The sequence below is a fragment of the Dermacentor variabilis genome, chromosome 3, assembly GCF_050947875.1.
Source record: "Dermacentor variabilis isolate Ectoservices chromosome 3, ASM5094787v1, whole genome shotgun sequence".
NCBI classification, from domain to species: domain Eukaryota; kingdom Metazoa; phylum Arthropoda; class Arachnida; order Ixodida; family Ixodidae; genus Dermacentor; species Dermacentor variabilis.
The window spans coordinates 4,564,034-4,584,325 of NC_134570.1; the positions used below are offsets into that span (position 1 = coordinate 4,564,034).

Genomic DNA, 20,292 nt, shown 5'->3' on the forward strand with positions numbered 1-20,292 from the left:
CATCAACTTTTATCCCTAATTCTTTGCACTCCAGGTCTCTGAATATACCTCCTGCAAACATGCTGTGAATAGCATTGGAGAGATCGTATCTCCCTGTCTGACGCCTTTCTTTATTGTGATTTTGTTGCTTTCTTTGTGGAGGACTACGGTGGCTGTGGAGCCGCTATAGATATCTTCCAGTATTTTTACATATGGCTCATCTACACCCTGATTCCGTAATGCCTTCATGACTGCTGAGGTTTCGACTGAATCAAACGCTTTTTCGTAATCAATGAAGGCTATATATAAGGGTTGGTTATATTCCGCACATTTCTCTATCACCTGATTGATAGTGCGAATATGGTCTATAGTTGAGTAGCCTTTACGGAATCCTGCCTGGTCCTTTCTTGACAGAAGTCTAAGGTATTCCTGATTCTATTTGCGATTACCTTAGTAAATACTTTGTAGGCAACGGGCAGTAAGCTGATCGGTCTATAATTTTTGAATTCTTTGGTGTCCCCTTTCTTATGGATTAGGATTATGTTAGCCTTCTTCCAAGATTCCGGTACGTTCGAGGTCATGAGGCATTGTGTATATAGGGTGGCCAGTCTTTCTAGAACAATCTGCCCACTATCCTTCAACAAATCTGCTGTTAACTGATGCTCCCCAGCTGCCTTCCCCCTTTGCATAGCTCCCAAGGCGTTCTTTACCTCTTCCGGTGTTACTTGTGGGATTTCAAGTTCCTCTAGACTATTCTCTCTCACCTTATCGTCGTGGGTGTTACTGGTACTGTATAAATGTCTATAGAACTCCTCAGCCACTTGAACTATCTCATCCATATTAGTAACGATATTGCCGGCTTTGTCTCTTAACGCATACATCCAATTCTTGCCTATTCCTAGTTTCTTCTTCACTGCTTTTAGGCTTCCTCCGTTCTTGAGAGGCTGTTCAATTCTATCCATATTATAGTTAGTACCTTACAAAGATTGTTCGCAACACATGGCCTCCCAGACACTCTTGTCTCTGACAATGGGCCACAATTTACATCCGCAGAGTTCCGGGGTTCCTGGATGCCAACCTTATTTGCCAGGTGATGTCTGTACTGTTCCATCTATCCACCACGAACGGGCAGGCTGAATGGATGGTATGGACCGCCAAAGAGGCATTATTTCACATAATCCAAGGGAGCTGGGCACAGCGACTGGCAGACTTTACAGCAGCATGTAACTCCGCAAACTGCCACGGGACGCTCCCAACCAGAACTACTGATCGACTGCCGCTACCTACCATGTTGGACCAGCCGCACCCAGAGTGGGGCCCTGACAAGTCCTTCTGGCTGACAGAAGCTGTGCTTATGCCATACATTTCCCAGCCCGGAGATCCTGTCTTTGCACATAACTGCAGCCACAGCCTTCCATGGGTCTCTGCCATGATCTCCAGAGCCACAGAGCTTATGAGATTGCTCTCCTGGACGGCCGCATGTGTCGCCAGCACGTGGACCAGCTACGTCATCGTTCCAGCAGTTCCATCAGGTTAGCAGAACCTGTACCAGCAGAGGGACAGCTTGCAGTCCAGCCTGTGCCGAGCTCTATGCTTGGCGGAGTGAGCAGCAGCAAGACATCAGAACACAGTGAACCTGAGAAGCAACAAGCTACCCTCAGACGAAATAGCAACACCCCAGCCAGCACCAACAGAGCAAAGTGTAGAAACGCCAGGCCCTCACTGTTTGCAGCATTTCAGGGAAACACCCCAACACCTTAGGGACTTTGTGCTGGCATTGACTGACTATTGAGTCTGAACTAAGGAGGAAAGGTTGTTGTGTATTGAACTTGGCCACTGAGTTCAGCAAATAAGCTGGGCGTGGTCGGTGGACCCTGATTATGGGGAGCGCCATCTCTCGGGTACAGAAGCATATATATATACACGTGTTAGCCTGTTTCCATCATGCCATGTTTGGTTGTTGCGACGGCAATAAAGTGATATTTCCAATGCTGCCTCGTGGTACTACCCATGTAACGTGACATTACACTTTGGCAGTCATGCTACAAATGCAATTCAACCGTTTGACCACTCGCGCTAACCGTGTGCACCAAGGGAAAGCCTGTGACAGCAATGTCTACAGTGGATGCACAGGGAGGCATACCCTGAAGAAGAGAAAGGGCAGGTTTAAGCTGATCAACTCATGATGCATAACAAATAACTTGTAACACACGGCAAACCCTGCACTGCGAACATGCACATAAAAGGTACATAATGTACATTTGCTGAATTTTTCCAATGCTTGTTTCAGGAATGTCTAATTACTAAAATCTTCTGAATGATTCCCAATTTGCCAAAGTTATTGGCACACTGAAATACAACACAGCACACAGCAGGATCGAGTCCTCATAGAGGATTAAGACAAAGCACACACTGTTCTATTTGACAATATATTTGTGGTACGTACATTCAGACATTGTCTTTTTCATCAAGCTCAATTACAGCATGCTCAGAACAAACAACGGGCATACAAAATTTGTGTAACATCTGTAAGCCACTGACAGGCCTTCCCTCAATGGCGCAGTAACAATTTCCAGTTCATGTGTCCAGGGCACTAGGCCATTTGGGTTCTTTGGACAAGCTATCCCAAGTACTGCACGAATGTTGGCAAGAGAACACAACATGCTCAACAACTGGGGAAGCAAGAAAGCACGTAAACAGCATGATCCACAAGCACAGCAGCTCAACATGATTGGGAGAGTTGGAAGGTATTCATGGTGATGCACGCACTAACATTTTGTCGTCATCAGGAATGACTCAAGATGCACCTGGACTTTTTTAGTGTGCTGCAGATAAGCCATGGCCAAACAAACTGGACGGCAAACAGCTTTCGCTCTCAACAGACCAACAAGAGAGAAGCACGGTGAACATTAAAGAGCACTACTTGCAAAAAGCTGCTTGTACGAGGCTCAACAATGCCCTTGTATAGACAGCACATCCGCGAAAGCATGTAGTGCACACCACAGCTGTGCTGCCATCGAACAAACTGCTGTGCAGCTGCACTGGTGATGAACAATGCAACAGTATACAATGCAGAGCCTTCAAGGCAAACACTCTATTTTTTGCTGAGTACAAAGCAAGCTGGTGCCAAGACAACATTTATTCCTAATTCTAAGCACTCAAGTGTTCCTAGGAACATGAACAAAAAAAACCATGTGGGGACCCATTTGGTTTTGTTTTCTCATTCACTGTCACAGTACACAGCAATAGAACAATGAATCGAACTCACCAAAATGAACAAACATAAAGTGGACTGTCCACATGCTCCATTCATTCTTGAAAGCGGTTTCTTATATGAACGCCTGAAAACAAACTGAGCTCATGCTGCTATACTGCAAATAACATATATACAGGCTCTGTACATTATCGTTACTGACTGAATATTCCCTGGTCATACAAAGGTACAATCAGTGTGTATGATAGAGAAACTTAAATAAAATCTGTCATGACGTCTCATGTTGCAATAACAGATGCGTTGTGGATGCTCCTTTTTTTTTTTTTACCAACTTCCAGAGTGTACCACTCCTAACATGGATGCTCAGTATGAGATGGTCAATGAAGCACAACCTTTATGCACTAACAAAGAAGCCATTCACCCTTTCCACAGCCTGTTGACAAATACAGGTTCTAGGATTTGGTGAAAATCAGCCTTTTGGAACAGCGTGCCAGTCAAATCAATCAAAGAGCAACAGTCACTGAAAGAAACATAACCAAGTTCACAAGCACCACTCACATCACTGCGTTGCTGTCGATCACCATGAAAAGTCAATTGTGCGCTTGTATTGGTTGTAATGGAACATACACACAACAAACTGAAGTTCATCTAACAGAAAGTTCAACAACAAAACAGTCACAAGGCAAATACTGCACCAGTCGCATTACACAGCAAGTCTCAGTGCTTTAGATAAAAGGTCTCAGCAAATGAATAGTGCCCAAACCATATATAAGAACCCTAAAGTAGCAACTTAAGCAAACAAATAGCATAACTGCACAGCAGATATTGGCAGGTAAGTTATGTGTTTTCGGTATTTTGTGTAGTCTGTTTTCAGAAGTGGGCATGAATATCCCACCAAACCAGCAGACACCCAGAGTAAGCATATTTCTCAGAAAGCAGCCATCACCTACAGGGTAGGTGAAGGATAGCAACATGCGGTCAACAAGAAATAACATGCCACATTACACTAGACTACATAAACTCACAATAATGCATAACCACAAACACTACACACACACGTCACCCTCAACTGTTGATCTGAGGGCACAGATGTCCATAGGAGAACGTAGTTATTACAGGGCAGGAAGATGACAAAAACCGAGGAACACCAACATCAGCTCAACTCAAGAAAGCTATTGCGTATCAGGAGACAGAAGGGCCACTGTGCCCCCTCTCTCGCCTAGTGCCTGCAGTCATGCTTTATTGAGTTTCACTATTCACCCACTATACTTCGTGAACGCCCGTGAATGCAGTGGCAAGTAGACCACTTGTACTATACATGTCCACGAGCCAATTATATTCGCTCATTCACGTGGTGTCATGGCAGAGGCAAACTTCAATACCAGTGGCCCTCATGAATTACATTTTAGAACATGAATTCACAGAGGTTGTAGTGGGCATAGCTTGTACTGAACTTTCAAGTCGGCGCCAACTACTATTGGCCCTAAACAAGCCCTCTTCCATAAGCTCAATATATTTCAAATTCAAATGCATGCATTACACGCCTAAACTTACATACTAGTGCTTTGGAAAAGCCCAACATTGAACAAATGTAGACCGAGTATGTGGAGGCATATTTCATAGATTTCTGTCACTACTGTCTTATTGTACATGCAATACATAAAAAAAAATGTGAACAAAGCACTGATTTGTAAGCGGTGTACAGATTCCTAAGGTCAGTGTTAGCACAAGTACTTTGCATGGTCTACTTCCAGCAGAACAAGTCTTCATGCGTCAGGTCAGAAAGGCAAGCTGCAGCAGCTGCTGGCTAGGGTGGCTTTCTAAATCGCGTTCCCCAGAAGGCCATGCTTTTGTGTAGTGCAAGCAACTGAAGTGCACCATAGCGACCGTGTTTTAAACACCACCTATACCGTAAAGCCCTGGCGATATGTTTATGACCATTCGTCAAGGTGAAGCAGCAGTGATTTAACAGCTCCAATTATTGAAAAAGCTTTGCGCCTATATATTTAAGATTCAGTACTCCAGCGAAATAGTTGAGTGAAAACAAGCAAACTCAATGTTTGCTAACCCTCATGGACAACATTGTAAAAATAAAAAGCCTCAACAAAATGCAGGCTATACTTCCGGCACTTTGCCTTGAGGTAGTGACTAGCCATTTGGCTGCAGTGTGGAAAGTGCCACAAACACCTGTGGTCACCTCACCACGAGAGTACGAGGCATTTTCAGCGGTGACAGGACAGGACTGCCCCATCTTCTTTTCCATCTTCTAAGGTGTTCGCTGCCCAAGTGGTGGAATTTTTTCAGAATTAGCCCGGCTTCCAGCATCAAGATACTATGCTTGCTACAAGCAGCAAAACCTGGTGCATAGGTCAAAGAGCTTTTGCTGGTTGTGATCAGGGTGTCAAACCTTAGAAAATACCAATTCAGTGTGGGCTCAGGCTCAACGCGCTCCGATTTTGTTCAAGAATTCAGTTAGGTTCAAAGAAATAAAATTTTGTAATGATTCGCAAACTGGTTCACGAACCGGTTTGGAACAGTAAACATTACCTTTTTCTATGATGGTGATACGTTAGAAAATGCCATATTAAGGCGTCTCTGCATGATGCATGCACAGGTTTTGTCAGGAGGTGGAAGGAATGGGCTCCCTGACCCATGGATACAGTAGAAATCTACGAGGATGTTCGAATAGTGAAATTTTTCTAATTGAATTGAATATGAATATTTGAGGAAAGTGGCAATCGAATTGAATATTCTATACTCACAATTTCTAGAAAATGTGAAATGAAAAGTTTCACGAAGTCTGTTTGGCAACAAAAAGCTTCTTTACATTATTTGATATATGTGCACCAGATGTGATACAATACAGACACATCTGGGGCACAATGACAATAAAAGAAATGAAAAAGAGGAAGGGCATGTTGCAGATGCATTCAGTAGAGAGCAGTGCTCGTTGAAAGAGCCTAAAGGCACTACTACAACATTGCACATCATTTTGACGTAATCCAAATGTGTTGAGATGGGTCAAGTAATGAATTACTTTGTCTAAACTAAGGCAGCGAATTCATATGTTGCCTAACACGACACATGCTTACTTGACAGCTGTTTGTCGGCATGTCTCTGTTTGCATCAGTCTTTTTCCCTGTATACTGCAGAACTGTTGTTGTCCCTCATAGAATTCAAATGAAACTGTAAGAATTGGCTTTGAGGATGCAGCATAGATCCATGCGTCGAGATGCTGACAACATGAAAAGCGGCTGCCTCGTCCTGTGCTGCATAAATTTTTCTTTTATACTTTTTGAATCTTTTTCTTTGTCGGAGAGATCATAACATTCAAATGGTATATCATAAATTACAACTCCAAACTTCTAGTCTGTAGCCTGTGTATTGCAGGAATGAAAGAAACTAGCAATTGACATCTCGCTCAGTTTTCTGTTTTTTTTTTTTTTTAACTAAAGGCATGTGAAAACACTGACCTTTCTGAGTGATGAACACGGACAGTTTGTGCTAAATATTGTGACATTCTTTTTTGCACAACTGTACGTCGCAGTCTCATGCTGACTAAGCATGGACAAAAAAGTCCAAATCGCGCACACTGTGCCTCAGGAAAGATTTGTAAAATTTAAGGGTGTAGTAATCTGCTTGGAAATGCCAAATGCACATTGAACCATGGCATGCAATAAGCACTGCTGCACACTGAGACGGTGACTGCAATGATATGAGTGACCGCAGTGTTAATGTTACAAGAAGCCAGATGAGCTCGTTGGTTTTCTTATTTTCCCTTCTCGAGAATACCATCATTTTTATTCTCCGTGTATCCTGGCATGTGGACTTTACAGTTTATGTAGTAATAACAGCAAGCCTATAATGGCCAAATTAGGAGCTTCAACAGAAACAGTGATTCTGCGGACCACCTGAAACAATGTTTTGGCCGTGAGACAGAACTCGCATAGCCGTGTTTGGAAGTTCAAGTGTCTCAGCCTAGGTCTATCCATATTTTTGCACACAACGCAACTCAGGAGTCGTAGAAACCTGCTAGTGGGGCGTGCCGCCTGAAGAAGTAAATATTTCGAAGAATCGCTCATCTATTGAGCACCTACACATGACCTATGCCATTGAGCACCCTACATGCTTTAACTGGTTCAGCACGAAACTGTAACTGTTATTTTCTTTTGGTTCAGGTACGGTTTGGTTTTAGGCACTTTCTCAAAATATCGGTTTCGGTGAAGTTCTGGATAAAATTTCGGTCTGGGTGCAGTTTTCGGTTCGGGTTCCGTTTGACGCCTTAGTTGTGATGTCATTTGAATTGTTAGCCGCACAAGTTACCCCCAAGTTTGCATTACTCACTGTCCAAATGCATGCCCACTATTGTTACAATTCATTTCAGTAACACAATGTGTGGCAGTTTTAAAATATTACGTCATCAGAAAATCAAGCTACCGCGGCGAGACCTATTTCTGGAATGCAATATGAAAATGTCCCAGGGACAATAACTGCGCTATAGAACCAGTAGTGAGTGTGGTCCTGTGCAATGGGATCATTTCCATCAACACTACTGCAGTATAATTTAGAGGTCTTTGCAAGTGGTACTGCCACATTCCCACCATCATAAAATGGCAAGCTGCTGGGTGTTTTACAAGGTGCACAAAAAAACAGCCATATTCATTTGTTCACCCAGTGCTATGTTAACCGCCAAAAGTTTAAGTTATGCAGGCAAGCTATCCTTAAAGTAGTGCCACTCATAGAGAATGGACTGCTCTGCTGGCATGAAGCATGAGTGGTGGTCATCCAGGTGGCAAGGAGGAGCTACAAAACACAGAATGATTGACACTAGTTTTGAACATCTACTAGATTCTATTTTTTAAAATAGCTGTGTGCAGTGCTAGATCACATCACAATTCCAATACTATTACTCTCAAAATCATCAGTTTAAGAATCAAAACCTGTATCAATACATATCATTTTGTATCATTCATGCAAACACAATATACAGCTTTTCCAGCCATGCTGAAAACATGTTCTAGTGGACGTGGAATTCCAGTGGTAGCATTTCATTGCAAATAGCAAATTCCTCACATGTCATTCGCACTATAGCTTACATAACTACTTGAAAAATTTGACACCAAATCAGACATGCAGCTTTACCAATATTACTCAGTGTCTGTGCTGGAGGTCCCCTTTAATGCATCCGACAATTGTAAGTTCATCAAACATTGCAGTGCAGCTTTGCAAAACTTCCTAGTCACAGATGAAGTGAAATGCAAAACACCTTCACGCATCTTGCAATAGCTGCCAATTCTGTGCAGACCTTTTCAAAGTCATTTGTTGCTTGCTCACAAAGCTTCAAGACTGGTTGGAAATCATTTGAGAAGACAGTGTTCTTGAAAGAGGGCCACAACTGCACCTGTTATGCTCTTTGTGCCCTTCATTACACCTGATTTAAGCCTGATTCACACAGTGGTCAAATGCCCATCCTGTCATCATCGTGGCACGAGCATCCATCACAAGGTAGCGTGTTTCCTTGCTGGTTTCTCCTCAAAAATGAAATGCCGGCGATTTTAAGAGCATTGACCAGCATCACTGGCATGCCATTTTTGAGGAGAAACTAGTGAAGTGCTGCCTCACGAGGAATGCCATGACGAGACAGGAAGTTTGACATCTGTGTGAATTCAGTCTTACACATGTGGGTCACTGTCAAGCTTAGTGGAGCCCATCTGCATTGAATACAAGTTGCATTTAGATGTGGAATAATTGCCATTGAGTTGCTCCAGGGCTCTCTGCCCCTGTAGTGGCTTCCACAGTCACTAATAAGTTGAACAACAATAGCTATCCATGGTGCACACAGGAGATGGGCAGGAGGCTTCCAAAAGTAAAAAGCATTAATATTGATTTGTACTTATCCAAACAAAGTAGTAGGAGTGCATCACATAAGGCAAGCAAAGATGAGCAGCACACAAGGAAGCAGTTGTTGCACAATCACATCAGTTTGCGCACAAGGCCTTGTGTGCAAGTCATCTTGAAAGTGAGAGAGGGAGACTTGAACACCTACAGAAGACATGCTAGCAGACAGGAGAGCAACCAAGGACAGTCGGATGAGAAAGAAACCATTTAAGACTAGTGTCGTCCATGCTAGCTGAGGTGCTCCTTGCGGCTGCATCTACGGAATTAAATGCTGAAACGAAACGAAAAGGTCAGTGCTATAGATTTTCATTACATCTCTAAAAGCATTGCAACAAAATTACACAAGCAGTGTCTTTTTATTAAGAGCACAAGGGAACTGAAACAATCTTTTTTTTTTGTTTGTTACAATTACGTGACGCAAACAGACAATGAAGTTAAGGAAAGCCTAGGGGAAATTTATTTTTAATTGGAATGTAGAAATAAGGAAAGTGGAAATTAAAGCGGACGAAAATGAAATTTCCCACATGTGGGAGCCAGACCCACATACAGTAAAAACTTGTTAATTGAACCCTCGTTAATTCAAAAAATTGGATAATTCGGACTCATCCCATGGTCCTGCTAGGTGCATGCATTATTTATTGCAACCAAACTCTTGTTAATTTGGACATATTTGGCCACACATCGGTTAATTTGGACAACTCTCAGAGCACTGTGGTGTAGCGCAAATAAGCAATAACGGTGCTAGCGTCCGACCGAAACGAAGCAGTGCAGTCCGCATCTTCCGCATTGCCATCATCAGCAGAAATCATCAGCAGAAATTATATGTAAATGACAGCAACGCTGGAACACGACGTGCCTATACGCTGGAACACGACCTGCCTATATGTGCCTTTAAAGCCTTTATTCTTGCACGGTCTTAAGTAGCACTAACTTGACGAAACACACGCACGTCAGCCACGTGTCTTTAGAAGTGCAAGGTTGCCATCTATGACCATGTTGATAGTTACCGCAGTTTCGCCTGCAGTGGGTGTGGCAAATAGTAGTTTCGTTCTCACTCGGTGCACGTATCGGCTGCGCGCCAAGTCAGGGTGTCTACCAAGTTGACATTGCCAAATTCCCTGACTTTTGACATAGTAGTTCTGCGGAAACCTACAAGGTGGAGAGGAGTAATTAAGGGAAAATGAGACATCCACCCAATCGTAGCAATTGCTGAGCTTTCCAGGTTTCCTCTCAGTACCTTTGCAAAATTCCCAGCGTGACACAGAACTTTATTTTATGTCGAGACAGGCTGACACCATATCCATGAATACTTTGTTTAGCGCAAAACGACAGGCACAAGAAAGACGACCCCCCCCCCCCCCCACCCCAGGACAAGGCGCTACTCTCAACTGACATCATTTTATTGCGTCACTCCTTTATAGACCGCTAAAACCAGAGGAACATGCGCAGTGAGCACCATGCGGTGGAGCCACCAACATCCGATCCCAAGAGCGCACTCATGCGACAGAATCCAAAAAACCAAATTCAGCACTGTACAAGGTTAAGGAAGGCACACTAATGCAATGCGACCCCAATGACTGAATGAAAAATGCTTCCGATAACTCTCGGGCGGTGGTGTCACGGCTCTTTATGGCTCCTTATGGCATAAAGGATTCTTTCAATGTTTTTTCCTTTCTGGAAGACAACCATTCAGTAGCCGCCATTTTTTCTGTTGACGTCGAAGATCTTTACTATTCAATACCGCATGATGAGCTATTTCGCAGTGTGATGACGTGCATCGAAGAAAGTGGCGAGGTAGATTTTCGCAATACGACCGGGTTGTCTTCGGAAAGTTTCATGTCCCTTCTTGAATTTTATTTAAGTGCAACTTTTATCAGGTTAGAAAATAACCTTTTTACCCAGAAAAATGGTGTCTGTATTGGTTCATGTGTGGAGCCTGCTGATTGTTTGTAATATTATTTTTTTATCGTTTGTGGACCGCGCTCTTAAGAGTGCCTTAAACAATGACTTGGTTCAAATTTTTAGATATGTTGACGATTTTCTTGTTGTGATAAAACAGACTAACAACGAATGCTCCGTGACGGTAGCTGATATTGTAACTCTATTCAATGACAATGGCAAAGGTTTAACTTTCACACATGAGCTATCTAGGGACAGTAAACTCCAGTTTTTAGATTTGCAGCTATCCTTACAAACAGGCCATGCCTGTTGGATGTACTCGCCACGTGCACGTAAGGAACTTTTACCTTACGTGTCTACGCACTCAAAGACTGTGAAACTCGCCATTGCTCTGATGTGTTTAGAATCTTCGTTAATGAAATCTTGTCATCACTCTGCGAACATGAGTTTCATTGCACAGTTAAATAGGCTGCAGGCTGCTGGTTACCCAAGTGTGGTGGTGACGTCAGTCTCGGAGGTATTGCTTCAGAAACTGAAAGGGAAGCGGCACAAAAGTAACTGCATCACACAAAAGAAGAGGCCTGAAGTTGTGCCGTATTGCCACAGAGTGGCTCACAATCTAAAGAATGTCGCCACTAGATACAAAATTCCGGTAGTGTTTTTCGCTCCTCAGAAACTGTCAATGTGTGCAGCCGTATTTCTAAAACAAGTAAAATACCTGATTGTGAAAAGAACCACGTGAAGTTTGTAGATTGCAGCATCGGTGTGGTTGATAAGATTCCCTTGTCATGTGGCAAAATGTATGTAGGGCAGTCAGGCCGCTGTGTTAACGAGCGCCTTAGAGAACATGAGCGTTCCATAACAACAGGCACAGGTTCCCATTTGGCTCAGCATTGTAAAACATGCAAGTGCAAACCCATGTTTCGTGATACCACGATTTTGAAAAAGAGCCGTGACACCACCGCCCGAGAGTTATCGGAAGCATTTTTCATTCAGTCATTGGGGTCACAGTGCATTAGTGTGCCTTCCTTAACCTTGTACAGCGCTGAATTTGGTTTTTTGGATTCTGTCGCATGAGTGCGCTCTTGGGATCGGATGTTGGTGGCTCCACTGCATGGTGCTCACTGCGCATGTTCCTCTGGTTTGAGCAGTCTATAAAGGAGTGACGCAATAAAATGATGTCATTTGAGAGTAGCGCCTTGTCCTGGTCGTCTTTCTTGTGCCTGTCGTTTTGCGCTAAACAAAGTAATCATGGATTCGCACCAAAACTAGCCCGCCAATGCATTGTGCTGACACCATATCGCCCGATGCTGTCACTCTCTAGTAAGCATGTTAAAAAATAAAGAAAGACAACTTAATCCAGGTTGAATAATAAGGAGTAGTGTTTATTTTGTTCAAAAAGAAAACAGAAGGGAGGGCTTACTAAAATGCACAGTGAACAAAATATCTTCAAAAACAAACAAGAAAACAAAAAAACAAAAAAAGGTAAAGCCCACTGCAAATTGAGTCTAACATTCTCGAATACGAATAAAAAGGAGATGCATACAGAAGCAAATATTTTTGAATGCGAGTTATTTATATCAGCTGATAGCAAGCTCATTGGTATGAGGCCCGAACTTTGTCACAAGTTCTCTCCCAATAGCTGGTAAGTCATCCTCAACTGTCCTGACATAGTCTGAGCCCCCACACAATGTCTCAGTGTTGCGTTTCACAGCTTTAAAGAGTTTGTTTTGGTTTGGGTGAGAGACACCTGCATCTCGGCATCAGCCAATGCTTTGTTTTTTGAGCTCAAGTTCCTTCAAAGAAGCAGCGGCATGCTTCCCCTATCCTGGTCATTCCGAAACGCGTAGGTTCTTTCTGTTCTCGTCCTCCTTTGGCTGCACATTCGCCCCATGGACAACTTGAAGCATTCTTTTGGTCAGTTGTACAGTCAACATCCAATTTTTCAGACTCTCTATTGGCTGCAAAAACGTCAGAAAAATCGGGCAGTTCTAAAAAAGTTTGGAGGACATTTAAGCTTCACCTTTATGAGTAGAGCAATGAATAAAGAGAAAATCAGACATCCACTTGTTCATAGCAATTGCTACGAACGGGTGGATGTCCGATTTTTTTTTATTCATTAATTCTCTTCACCTTGCGGGTTTCCGCAGAACTATTACGTCAAAGAGTAGAGCACAATAGCATTCAAACATCCCTAACTGCTTCTCACGCTTCCCAGAAACTGCAGCATATGTAAGCGTAATGTTTACTGGGAAATGCTCGCGGTGAATGCTATGCACGATGACAGGCTTTCTGGTAGAAACGCGGCCTCTTGCCTGGGCTGCGATGTGAAGGAAACAGTTTCCTTGAAACGCTTCCACCTGGAAGCGTTTCAAGGAAACAGGCACACCGCTCCATGGACTCCGATATATTAAAGCGCCGGCGCACACAGATGGCAGATGCCATGGCTGGTCTATGAATGGTAGAAACACTAGAAAAGGGGTTTGTTTGAGTTTTTGGGTTACAGAATTATGTTTTCTCGTATATTAAAGTTACAATCCGATGCTACCATATCTGTAGGCTGTGTGTAAGTCATACTTTATGATTTTTCTACGTGTTTTAGCTTAAGAAATACAATTAGTTCAGTAACTTCCTTGCACCACGTGGAAGGCCTTGGTATGGTTGGTTAAAAAATATTTTTGTCGAAATGATGTTCGACGATGGACGCCGTCACCGGATTTTCTGCTACACAAATCGTCACAGGCACACCTGAAGAGGCCTCCCAGTACACTTATTAGGCATATCGGTGCTTGCACTGTGACAGGTGATGGCGGGTGAACGGGTGTATAATTAAGGAACACATACTGTGTCCTGTGACAATCGCCCCTTCTCACGCTTATGCTTCAAAACTAACATTGCTGTATTGAGGCAAAGCTGACTTTTGGGAACCGGCATAATGCAACGCATCGTGCTTTCCAAGCTTCGAAGCCAATCGCAAGGACCACAAAGGCGGAGACGGCGCCATTGCTAACAGTGGCAGATTCTTTCAATGAAAAGCACAGCACAGAATGGCTAGAAGCTTTACAGTGAACGTTGAAGCAGCTAGGCCTAGCACTGCCGTGGTGGTCGCTACGACTGCCAGTGGATCTGCTTGCGAGAGCAGCGGTTCCAGGCGGCGAGACAGTCAAAATGGCGGCGGTGGTGGCTTTGATTAATGTCATTTCGGACCTGTGGTCGGATGGTGAAGTGTTCTAGCGTTTTAAATTTCAGATGTTCTTATACATTGCCTCTATGGGGTACATGGTAGTACCGCGAAGCTGTCCAAATGATCGGGCATCTGGAATATCGGTTGTTGACTGAACACTGGGAACTCATCCAGAGGACGACACGGCGTTGAAGACGATTCATTACTATTCCTTTCCGTTACTCAAGCCAGCATTACCGCAACTTTCGTTCCCTTTCAATAAAATTACAGCTAATTTTCCCTGATAGAAGTACAAATTCCCTGAGTTTTCCCTGAGTATTTCCAGACTATACAAATTCCCTGAGAATTCCCTGGTTGGTTGACACCCGGCAAATAAAAATCACGAGCCATTCCACTCTGTGAAGGTGGATGACCAGCAAAGCTATGCAGCACGTGACAAAGAGGTGACCCAGAATTTTGAACAAAGGTACACATTATCTTGAATGGTGGTCATTGTGACAACAGGTACGCACACACATTTATTTTTATTAATCCACGTCTATTTATGTTGACAGGCCGCCACTGGAATCTGAACTTGGCAACGTTTAACGCTAGAACGTTATCTAGTGAGGCGAGATTAGCAGTGCTATTGGAAGAATTAGAGGGCAGTAAATGGGATATAATAGGGCTCAGTGAAGCTAGGAGGACAAATGAAGCATATACAGTGCTAAAAAGCGGGCACATTCTGTGCTACCGGGGCTTAGCGGAGAGACGAGAACTAGGAGTCGGATTCCTGATTAATAAGGATATAGCTGGTAACATACAGGAATTCTATAGCATTAATGAGAGGGGGGGCAGGACGTGTTTTGAAACTTAATAAGAGGTGCAAATTGAAGGTCGTACAGGTCTACGCCCCTACATCCAGTCATGATGACCAGGAAATCGAAAGCTTCTATGAAGACGAGGGATCGGCGATGGGTAAAGTAAAAACAAAATACACTATACTGATGGGCGACTTCAATGCCAAGGTAGGCAAGAAGCAGGCTGGAGACAAGTCAGTGGGGAATATGGCACAGGCACTAGGAATAGCAGGGGAGAGTTATTAGTAGAATTTGCAGAACAGAATAATATGTGGATAATGAATACCTTCTTCCACAAGCGGGATAGCCAAAAGTGGACGTGGAGGAGCCCGAATGACGAGACTAGAAATGAAATAGACTTTATACTCCGCACTAACCCTGGCATCATACAAGATGTGGACGTGCTCAGCAAGGTGCGCTGCAGTGACCATAGGATGGTAAGAACACGAATTAGCCTAGACTTGAAGAGGGAACAGAAGAAACTGGTACATAAGAAGCCAATCAATGAGTTAGCGGTAAGAGGGAAAATAGAGGAATTCCGGATCAAGCTACAGAACAGGTATTCGGCTTTAACTCAGGAAGAGGACCTTAGTGTTGAAACAATGAACGACAATCTTATGGGCATCATAAAGGAGTGTGCAATAGAAGTCGGTGGTAACTCAGACAGCATACCAGTAAGCTATCGCAGAAGACGAAAGATGTGATCAAGAAACGCCAATGTATGAAAGCCTCTAACCTTACAGCTAGAATAGAACTGGCAGAACTTTCCAAGTTAACCAACAAGCGTCAGAAAGCTGACATAAGGAAGTATAATATGGATAGAAGTGAACATGCTCTCAGGAACGGAGGAAGTCTAAAAGCAGTGAAGAAGAAACTAGGAATTGGCAAGAATCAGATGTATGCGACAATATCAGATGAGACAAAGCTGGCAATATCATTACTGATACAGATGAGATAGTTCAAGTGGCTGAGAAGTTCTATAGAGATTTATACAGTACCAGTGGCATCCATGACGATAATGGAAGAGAGAACAGTCTAGAGGAATTTGAAATCCCACAAGTAACGCTGGAATAAGTAAAGAAAGCCTTGGGAGCTATGCAAAGGGGGTAGGCAACTGGGGAGGATCAGGTAACAGCAGGTTTGTTGAAGGATGGTGGGCAGATTGTTCTAGAAAAACTGGCTACCCTGTATACGCAACTACTCATGACCTCGAGCGTACCAGAATCTTGGAAGAAGGCTAGCATAATCCTAATCCGTAAGAAAGGGGACGCCAAAGACTTGAAAAATTACAGACCGATCAGCTTACTGTCCATTGTCTACAAAGTATTTACTAAGATAATCGCAAATAGAATCAGGAACACCTTAGACTTCTGTCAACCAAAGGACCAGGCAGGATTCCGTAAAGGCTACTCAACAATAGAACATATTCACACTATCAATCAGGTGATAGAGAAATGTGCGGAATATAAGCAACCCTTATATATAGCTTTCATTGATTACGAGAAAGCATTTGATTCAGTCGAAACCTCAGCAGTCATGGAGGCATTACGGAATCAGGCTGTAGACAAGCTTGTATGTAAAGATACTGAAAGATATCTATAGCGGCTCCACAACCGCCGTAGTCCTCCATAAAGAAAGCAACAAAATCCCAATAAAGAAAGGCGTCAGGCAGGGAGACACGATCTCTCCAATGCTATTCACAGCGTGTTTAGAGGAGGTATTCAGAGACCTGGATAGGGAAGAACTGGGATAAGAGTTAATGGAGAATACCTTAGTAACTTGTGATTCGCTGATGATATTGGCTTGCTTAGTAACTCAGAGGACCAATTGCAATGCATGCTCACTGGCCTGGAGAGACAAAGCAGAAAGGCGGGTCTAAAAATTAATCTGCATAAAACTAAAGTAATGTTTAACAGTTTTGGAAGAGAACAGCAGTTTACGATAGGTAGCGAGGCACTGGAAGTGGTAAGGGAATACATCTACTTAGGGTAGATAGTGACCGCCGATCTGGATCATGAGACTGAAATAATCAGAAGAATCAGAATGGGCTGGGGCGCGTTTGGCAGGCATTCTCAGATCATGAACAGCAGGTTGCCATTATCCCTCAAGAGAAAAGTGTATAACAGCTGTATCTTACCAGTACTCAGGTACGGGCCAGAAACCTGCAGGCTTGTGAAAAGGGTTCTACTTAAGTTGAGGACGACGCAACGAGCTATAGAAAGAAGAATGATGGATGTAACATTAAGGGATGAGAAAAGAGCAGATTGGGTGAGGGAACAAACCCGAGTTAATGACATCTTAGCCTCAAGAAATCAAGAAAAAGAAATGGGCATGGGCAGGACATGTAATGAGGAGGGAAGATAACCGATGGTCATTAAGAGTTACGGACTGGATTCCAAGGAAAGGGAAGCGTAGCAGGGGGTGGCAGATAGTTAGGTGGGCGGATGAGATTAAGAAGTTTGCAGGGACGACATGGCCACAATTTGTACATGACCGGGGTAGTTGGAGAAGTATGGGAAAGGCCTTTGCCCTGCAGTGGGCGTAACTAGGCTGATGATGATGATGGTTCAGGTTATACATTTGTTATATACATTCGTGTTTTTATTTCACGGTATACTGGGTGGGTCATGAAATTTCAGACTGAAATCACTGCCCCAATTGGCAGTGGGCCAGTGCCGTCAGCGCCTTCGCAGAGGGAGGGGCACAGTATGGGAATGCTAGCATGATGAGCGGCATCGCAGCAAGCTGTGGAAGATGATGATGAAGAATGCGCAAGCCGTGGCACGAGCGCGTTTGCATGGTTACACCGAGTGATGTCGACAAGCCAGCCGTGGTAGAAGACGACAATGAACGCGCTTTGTTGTTGACAGAGATTTGTTGACAGAGAGAAAAAATGCATAGAACCCTAGCCATAAACAGCTTCGCTGTAAAATGGCGGCAGGTGTTACACTCTTGTAACACAAGAAGGTGAAAGCCTGCTGCACATTAGGTAACACACGAAGATATACAATCGGGATTATACTTTTTTTTAAGACATTAAGTTGCACAATGGGGACTAGACTTCTTTTAAGACATAATAAGCCGCAATGGGAAGTACACGAGTGGCACAAAGGTGACCTCCTAACTAAGGCACAGCGGCACGTGCTTCTTCTGCAGTGGCGTACTTGCGCGGCTGTCCTCGCGATCCACAACAGCGCACACGCGCCTCCATCGCTCGCTACCGCCACTGCTCTGACTGTAACATCAATGTGCAGAATGTGTGCGCCTGCTTTTCTGTGCAACACACGGGGCAACAGCAATCAATAAACTTAAAATTGGCAGACACTTGAGACTCCTTACGTGTGGGAATGCGAAAGCATTACACTGTTTGCATACCTCAGAATGCCATCAACATGCTCATTTTATACACTCATGACGTGAAGTCATCTCCTCCACACCATCACGTGCGCCGCCCAACGACGCATGCGCTAGTCAGCTAGATGGCTGCGACGTGACGTATACAATCAGGCATGCACTGGGCACATCTTTAGTAAGCCAGAACCATGGAGAAGTGAAGAATGCCAGCCTGATTGGTATCAACTTTGCACTATAGTTTAAGTTCTTTCAAGTTTTTGTTGTGATGGAAGATGTTACTTTGTGTGACGTTTTCTTTGTATGTACTGCTCAGTGACTTGTCATTGGTAATGATCATATGGTACTCATAATGTAGTAAATAATTCCTGTACATACATCATTTATTGTAATAAATACCATGTAAAAAAAAAAAGCAGCCACTGCTTCAGGGAAGCGTGCTCGTCTCGCACCCCGGAGGCTCAGGTTCAATTCTCACCCAGACCAAAATGCACAAACTTTTCTTTTCAAAGATAATTTACTTTGTTTACAGGAACCTCCCTGAGAAATGCGGCATCAACTCGACTATTTTTTGACATGTTTTGACTCATTGTGGCGTTGGCCATTCATTGTCATGGCGCAGTTTCGCCAAGGGCACCGCCAACATAGACGCCTAAGGCTTTTGCCTTAACTGCATAGTCGCCATTCATAATCAAGTTGATAGCGACTGCAGTTTTGTTTGCAGCAGTTGCAGCAAGCAGTAGTTTTGCTTTGAAACTGTGCACATGGCGGCCGCGTGCCAAAATATAGTCGCAGTTTTGCCCGAAAGGCGAAGCATCGATTGCGATAGCAAGTTACTACACAGCTATAGAAAGTAAGGATAATAGTTTTGTCAGCATCATAAACTTGTAAGCATGGTGTCAGTGCACAGAAGCAAATACGAACACACCACACTCGATGAGCGCAGACACTCACTGCAAAATGCTGGATGCTGGTGTGAGCAAGCACGACAGCAGCAACGAGCGAAGTGAACTTCGTGTGGTATATCGATTCGACGCAAGAGTGGCGAGAACACAGTGCACACAAAGGCATGAGCTGTCTGCCCTTTCAAGGTACGGTGCCCGTGACCGTGCAATGTATACACTTGTTGGCGGTGTTGAAGCCGCCTCACCCCCCCCCCCCACACTTTCTCCCGTGCTGCCTCCCCATGTCCTTCCATATATCTGGCGTGAGATTGAGGTGCTGTCGTCAGTTACCCTTAAGTCAAGAAATGCACAGTTGCGACCGGAGCACAACCCCCTCCCCTGCCCAACCCCCCATGGCCTTTCGTGCGACGGCAGAAAGCGTGTTTGCTCTCCACTTTCTCCTTCACGCACTCCAGATTGAGCCGCGATCGCTGGCTTTTCTCGCGCTTTCACTCGCACATACAGCATACGATGTGTGGTGACGACATTATCACCCTTGAACTTTATACGGAACATTACAGCGACGGCAAAAATGCCCCTTGAGTGTCCATATAATTGCTATAACAATAACAACTACATAGTCGCCATTCATAATCGCATTGACAGCGACCGTGGTTTCGGTAAACAGTTGCGAAACGAGGGAATAACAGCCTAGCCACTCTTCGCTCGCAGCTCCCATACAAGCAGAGGGGGGGTGGGAGTGGGTGAAGGTGACGTAAGAAGGCAAGGAACGCTACCACTATAGGCACTGCCCACAGGATTAGTTTGGACCGGTGGCGCCTTCAGGTGGTGGCGTGGCATATATAATGGCATGGGACAGCCGGGCCAGGCGCAATAGGCACTGCTGCCAGTTACATTAATTTAAAGGGGCCCTGAACCACCCCTCGGGCTCGGTGAAATAACATAGTCCGCGGGTAGCATACGCTGTTGTGAACATCTCAGCCAAGTTCTGTTGTCGTACATGATCCGTGGAGCTCGCAAGCG

The 20,292-nt window shown here is 44.1% G+C and overlaps 1 protein-coding gene across 4 annotated transcripts in view; it reads right to left on the bottom strand.

Moving 5' to 3' along the window:
• Positions 1-2,394: 2,394 nt before the first annotated feature.
• Positions 2,395-20,292, bottom strand: part of LOC142575097 (tyrosine-protein phosphatase non-receptor type 11-like) — a 251,453-nt gene continuing 233,555 nt past the window's right edge. For all 4 annotated transcript variants that reach the window (XM_075684088.1, XM_075684092.1, XM_075684089.1 and 1 more), the window contains one exon: positions 2,395-9,362. The gene's annotated coding sequence lies outside the window, so the exon portion shown is untranslated. The remainder of the gene's footprint in view (positions 9,363-20,292) is intronic.